Genomic DNA, 7,620 nt, shown 5'->3' on the forward strand with positions numbered 1-7,620 from the left:
ACGACATCTCGCGTTATGTCGCTGGCAATAGTGGTCTCCGACATCACCCTCTCAAATGAACCCGAACAATATTCGCTACATCTTCCTTCTTTTTTCCCTTTTTTCTCAGTGGCTATTTTTCTTTTTATTTATCAATTTTTCATGACATAATCGAAATAAAGGATTGTTATTGAATTTACAATCGGTCCTTCAACAATTCCCTTGCGGCTAATTTGTTGCATATACAAAGTGAATTAGAATGTTTACAATTTAAAAGAGAAAATGCTTTCAATTTCAGCATAATTTAAATGACATAATGCAACTTTTTTTTTCCGTATTTTCTTAGTAATAATTCAATTTGAAAGTGTTGTTGAAGTCCTGTTGCACTTTCTTTATCGTCTGCCATTAATTAATAATTACTAATTGCCTTATAACAATGACACATCTTGTCATTCTTTCGATCAATCATTGCCTATTCCTAGTTAATGCTTTTAACGAAGTCATATAAAATATCGGTAAATTGTCAAAATTTGTTGGAATTTGAGATTGCTGACAATTTCACTTCCATTGATCGATTCTCAGTTAGCGATTCATTTTTAAAAATTTCCCTCACTGGTAAAATCAACCAAATATAATTAGGAATAATTAACTTGTCTTGGCATACAGCAAAAAAAAAAAAATGAAGCAAGTGTGCCAAAATGTCAAGTTACTTTTCAAAGAAACTCATTTACTTGTTATCTGTTCTTTTTTAAAAATATTTAGCACTAATTATTATCACTAAATGTAATGAAATTAAATGAAAAATGAATATCTTCAATGTAATAATGGGGCAAATAAGAGGATATATTAAATCAAAATGTATCATTTAAAAATAACTCAGCTAATTATTTACTATTTCAAAATCAGTAATACTTGCTATTTTGATAAAATTATCCTCTCCACTTTATCCAATATTTAGACAAAGAATGGGAGAGAGGGGAGAGACTGAGAAAGGAAGAGAGAAATACAGAAGGAAATCGGCTATATTTCTGTAAAATCGATGTCAGGTGTAATTATTACCTATTGCTAAAAAAGCTAGTTAGCTAATGATTCCACTTTGCAGGGGAAAAATTTTTTCAATTATTAATCATGTACAGGTTTAATAAGTATTTTGTGAAAATTACAAAACAAAGATAAGTGATGTGAGTGTTGATGAGATGAATTGGTGGTGTTATATTAGTGTTCTTCAGATAATTGATTCGAAAAAATTTTCTGAAATTAGAATCACCAGGCATAATTTCTGAAGTAAGAATCACAATCATAGTGAAAGTTCAACGATAGAACATTGATGTAAATGTATATAAATATTATTTCTTCGATTTAACTATGTTGAAATATTAGTTTTCATCTAATATGCAAATGGATGAACATAATCACTGATAATTTAATAACCAATCATTTACATAGCTTAAAAAAAATTTATCAATTTCAAATGCTTCTGATAATACCTTTGTATCATCCTGTTATGACCACAGAATGAAAGCAATTATTGTAATTAGTCATAACAATGATTTCTTTGATGGATAACAGTTGTGTTGGGATAAAAACAATCCTCGAAAGCTTTAGGCATGTCATCAGGAAGTTTTAATTCATAATAGTTGAGAAACTAAATGGGAGAGAGATTTCTGAGATGACCATCGTTTTCTTCCTTTCCATTCTACGTAATACTGCCAAGAATTTTTAATTTGCTGACTTTTTTTTCTTGTCAAAGAATTTTTATTTTAATAAATATTGATTTTGCTAAATATTAAAAGCTCAAGACTTGTCAACGGAATGCCTTAAATAAAAGTTATGTAAGAAATATATTAACGTCTCAATTTGTGAGCAAAAAAGAAACAAAAAAATTATGAAGAATTTAAAAAGAAAAATTATCAAAATTATGTGAACAATCGTTATTTTAGCAATTTTTTATAGCGTTAATTAAACAAATTACAAGTTTAGTCCACGAATTTGTCAATTTTTCATTTGTTCTTTAGTAAAACGAATACTTTTGAACTTATAATTATAGACAATTAAAATTTCATCTCTTTCCATTTTTTTCAATTCATGAAAATTTATAAAGCATCTTGCTCAGTAAGCAAGAGATGTTTTTGGCAAAGTTTTAGACAAATTGAATCACATCCACTTTTTGCCTTTAATAGTTTCCGAATTTGCCATCCAAATCATTTTGGAAGCGCTTTTTTTGATAAAAAAACTTTTTGCGCTGTCTTGCAATTTGAGAAAAAAATAAGTGAGGCGAAATAAAATTTAATAAAAAAGAAAGTATTCGAATGCTAAAAAAACAGCGATTATTAAATTTTCTGAAATTTCTATGCACAATTAAATCGTTTGTTGAGAAGAAATTGAATTTTTGTCAACCCAGAAAAAATATTTTAATAAAAATAAAATGAAAGTACGGCGTTGAAAATCTTATATATCGAAATGCTTTACTATTACGAAATTGCTCGAGAAAAATATAATATTTATATCTTTCTATGTTAGAAAGTAGCCTTTATCGAAAAGTTTTTAAAGGTCAGAAATTATTGCAATAAATTGGTCACTAGTACTTTTAGAAAATTGATGAGTTTCATTTCAGCATAATCGAATTTCAATATATTCCTGAATTTGCATTGTGTGAGTTTTCATGGAAAATTGTCTATAAATCATAACTTTCACATTGTTTTTAAAAAAAAAGTTGCAGAAGAAGTTATTATTAATTGTTATTGGAAATTGATGATCCAATTAATGTAATTGGAAAAAAAGAGTTAAAGATATTTTGATAATTATCGAAAATTGATGACCAATGTTACTTAATTTGATAAACAACCATTGTTGGTAAAATTAAAATTTTCTATCCTCTACAAACATGCAAGAAAATTGGTAACAAATTGCTTAATGCAGCAATTCTGATCACTAGAAATGAACTAGCTTGGATATTATTGAATAATGAGGCCGGTAAGTTTAGTCAAATTACATAATTCTGGTACTGTCTTTAAAGTTATAAATAGCATTCTTAGCAAACGAAATATTATGGAAGTGACAAATTGATGCCTTTGTTAAAAAGAGAGAACTGAAAAAATCTTACTAAAATTTGTAAACTATTGCACTTTCCATTTCAATGCCATTTTGAATTTTAAATTTCATTGGTTGTTATCACGTCCCTGTAAATTGTGGAAAGAAGACAATATGATAAGATGATGCTGATATGTTAATGGTAGCATTTCCTTGCTATTTTCTTCAAATAAGGACTTTTTGAGCAAGTAAAAAAAAGTTTCATTCCAATCATGGATTTTGAAACGAGAAAGATGTTGAGACTAATAATAAGTTGAAATTGATAACTGATATGAAGTTTTTACTTAACATAAATCTTAGAGTAATAAAATATGCATCTCATACTACCATGAGCATGCACCTCGTAGTAACATTAGCATCATAAAATAGAACTAAAACCATATCCAAAGAGAAATAAAAGCAAAAAAGCGAGAAAGAGAGAGAAAGATAGAGGAAGGATAAAGAGACATTTGATATCATAATCAGCAAAAGTTGACAATAATCGGGAAGGATAAACAAATAGAAAGAAAAGAAGGGTTTGTGGAAAACAGAAAATGAAAGCTGATCAAACTGGATCAATGATAACATATCATATTAATGTCAACAAAATGATTGTTTCCGAAAAATGAACGGGTGACATTTATTCACTAATATGGCATAACAAATGAAAAATGTATGAATTTTATTTCAAGGCTTTTGCAAAATAAGCAGCAAAAATATTTGGAAAATTAGAAAAAAAGTTTTGAAATGATAGGAAGTAATAAGAAGGATTTGTTCAAATTAATTCCTTTTTTTCTCAAAGAATTTCTCTTGTTCTTTCTTAAGGCATAGTTTCAAGTTGAATAACTGAAAGTTGAGAAAAGTGAAAAAGGTAGAAAAAGTGAGAATACGTGTGAATTAATTGAATAAGTAATTTTGGATGCTTTTAAAAATGATTCGAACATTCATCCAATCATGCTTATTCCTCTCAGTGTTCGCTCGAAGAAATCCCAATGTTTTATCATCAGTGAGGGACAGTCATTCATTGTTAGAATATTGACCTTTGGCTAAAATGGCTCAAGTGAATCGCTTTTTGTTTTTTGCTACTTTTTAATTTATGCTTGGAAAAAAGAAAGGAGCGAAATAGAAATTTTAAAATATGGAAGATTTCAAAGGAAAGTAAAATGTCATTTCATAATCCACTTTTTTTTAAGTATCTAAAAATAGAAGATTTGTTTTTTTGTCAAGCAGAGAAATGTTCAGTTGTCTGAAGAAGTGTGTTGGTGTGCCTTAAACAATATAATTAGCATATATTGCTATCCTCAACAACAAACAAAAATAATTTGGAACATCAAAAGGAAATATTGAACGAAATAACGAGAAACTAAGAAAAAGAAAGCAAAAAAAAAAATAAACTGAACTTCATAAACTTAACCCCGAAATATTACGATGTCATTTTGGGTGCTATCGTAAATACTCAATTCTAATATTGTTACCGATGGCCAATTATGAGTTCTAGGTCATTTATGAGCCATTTTTTATGAACCACTTGCCATTATGTTAGCTAAGGAGAAAAGAAGAATAGAGATTTGAATTCCATTTGCTGACTAAAATTAAAAAAGAAGCAAATGGATCTCATAAAAATTATAGCGAAGAAGAATAAAACTTTTTTCTTCTTTTATTCAATCACGAAATTATTCCTTATTGTAGAATCGAACTGCAACATAAACAATTAGTGATATGATGATATCATTAATCAGTACTAGTTAACAACTGTGATTAACAGATACAAAATATCAATAAATTTACAAAACTCATAAATTACTTTAAACAAATAACATATCGTAGAAGTGTTTTTTGGCAAATGAAAAAAAAAAAACCTCCAAGTTAAAGTGTTTTTGTGTTTTGTGGAAGAAAAAGAAAAAAGATAAGTTAGAAAGAAGTAATTAGTTGAATTTGAATTAATGAAATGCAACAAGAATGTGAGAGTGAAAAAAAAAAAACTTCCATCAATTTATTTTAAAAGTAGATCAGAAAGTAAATCTATCATGATCTATGGGTTATAAAATAAGGTAGAATGATTTCAATATTGGAATAAATTACCATCGTATCATTTCAGGTAAGTGTTGCTTCCTTCCTTTTCAATTTCAAAAAAAAGAAAAAAGAAAAGATTCGTAATTTTCGACTTACTACTACATCTTATGAAAATTAATAGAAATAAAAAACTTTGTTTTATCTTAGCAACTATTTTATTTATCTAATGGAAGGATGAAAACAAATTTCTTTGAGAATTTTTCGAAATTTGAATTTCAAAATTTGAGCAGAAAACAAATTTTATTACTGTGCTACTGTTGTTCGATTTTAATCAGTTTATGAAAGCAAAGAGGCACAAAAATAACAAGACAATAAGTTTTGCAATGAAATTATATTTAATCTCAAAATTTTCAAAGAAGCTAAATTTCAAATTTTTAACCAAATTCAAATTCAATAACAACGGTACCTAGCAATAGAAGTAAGCAAAATGATTAAATGTTTGTAAAAAAGAAACAAACAATTTAGCCAGATATTTTAATTTATTTGAATTGTTTTCGCATAACTGAAGGGATGAGAGTGAAGAATGTACTATGAAGTTTGAAGAGTGTCAAATTTGATATATTTAAATTTGATATTCATTCAAAATGTCGAAAACATCCGTCAAAAAAGCAAAAAAAGCGAGGAGAAAAACAAGCATTTTTCTTTTTCAATTTAACACATTTTAGCTATCAGTCATTATGTTTAGTGCACTGAATATTGCAACTGAAGTAATAATAATATCCATTTTATACAATTTATAAAATGTTGGAAGAGTTTATTGTTAGATGGAAATAAAGAATTATCATGGATTATTAATTTTACCGATAATAATCCATCGGCATAAATAATTGCACAAATCCCTGATAAAATTGTTCATTGAATTTTTTAATCAATCGGTTTAATCATTCATCAGGACCGTCTAATCGACTGGTATAAGATGCTATCATTGTGTTTAAGTTTAAAATAATTGATTCGGACCATGATCTATTCATTTTCAAATGTCCGTTATTGATTAAGGCTATCGAAGGAACGAAAAGTCGAGTTAGTAAGATAAAATTTTTAAAAAAAAGTAACGCATATTACATTTAGAAGTTCAGTGATTAAACAAACTTTAGTCTTTAAAATTTACACTAAATAAAAATAATGAATTCACCACATAATTTTCTACCATAAAATTTTAACAAAAAAAATTTTATGCAATAGATCGATTGAACTTTATTTTAAAAACAAAAGTAAAAAGAAAAAAGAACAAACGAAGCTCTGCTTCAAAAAAAAAATAAACAATAAAGCATAAGTCAAATAGCTTCAAAGCGTTTTTTCTTTTTTTGTTGGAGTATAATTTGCTTTGAAAAATTGTCGCCAAAAGTGCTAAGGGATTTCTCAAAAGACTTTTGAAAGTTTTCAATTCTTCTTTCGATACTATTTCAGTTGCGCACTTAAACCAAGGAAAGGCAAGAAGGATATTTGAGATTTCATTTTATTTCACTTCGAGTATACATAATTAATGCGAAAATGTGTAAGTTTATTTTAACAGTACCGAGTTTTAATTTTTTGCATTTGAAAATAAAATGCACGATAGCAGTGAAAAAAAATACAAAAATAGCTTGTTATATTTAACTAAGTATTAAAAGAGAAAGCAAAAAATAATGCCAAGAGTGAGTGATTCCCTCTAATTTTAAAATTTAATTTTTATATAATATGACTTTGGAAATAAAGAAAAAAAGAAAAAAACGAGAAAATGTTAGGCAAAAAACAAAAATTTATTGAGGCTGAAAAAACCATAATGAAAATATGTTTATAATTCAGGTATTCTAAATTATCAAATTTAGAATGCGTTGTGTGATATGGCAGTATCTCAACCAAAATCTTATTGGCCACAGCTGTTGTTTGATGAAAATGTAGTTGAAATTGAAATATTCAAAGTGTCAAAACATAAATTTGCTTATTGGATAAAGGAATGAAAAATAGATATAATTAGTTAGAGAAGCAATCTGATTGAAGAACTAATAAATTATAGTAATTTCTTGCAAGTTATTATCTTAAGTAAAGAAGTGTAAACCTAGAATTGTATCCTTCAAGGACTACTTATTACTGCTTCGCATCAAACGTTTATCGTTTAACGTTTAACGTTAACGTTTATATGTCTCATTTATTCCATTAATTATTTGAGATTTCATGATCATCAAATTTTATTTCATTTCACTTTTTCAATTTACTGATTAGTGCGCGAATTTACAAGTTTCTTTCAGCACCAATGAGAGTGTTAACATTTTTTCAAAATAAATTATTCTCTAAAACAAGCACTTTGAAGCTATTCAACTTACATTTTTTTGAAGGAACGCTCCCTTTGTTTTTCTCACTATTTTTCTTTGTTTTAGTGAAGAACTTTCTCTCATTATCTATGTTTCAATTACAAGGTAAGTTATGGTTTCATTCACATTCCAAACATTTCAACCTCTGGCATATCTCGGTCATTTGAACTCAATTCACATACATACGCTATATATATATATATATATA

Source organism: Loa loa, assembly GCF_000183805.2.
Source record: "Loa loa unplaced genomic scaffold supercont3.99, whole genome shotgun sequence".
Lineage (NCBI taxonomy): Eukaryota > Metazoa > Nematoda > Chromadorea > Rhabditida > Onchocercidae > Loa > Loa loa.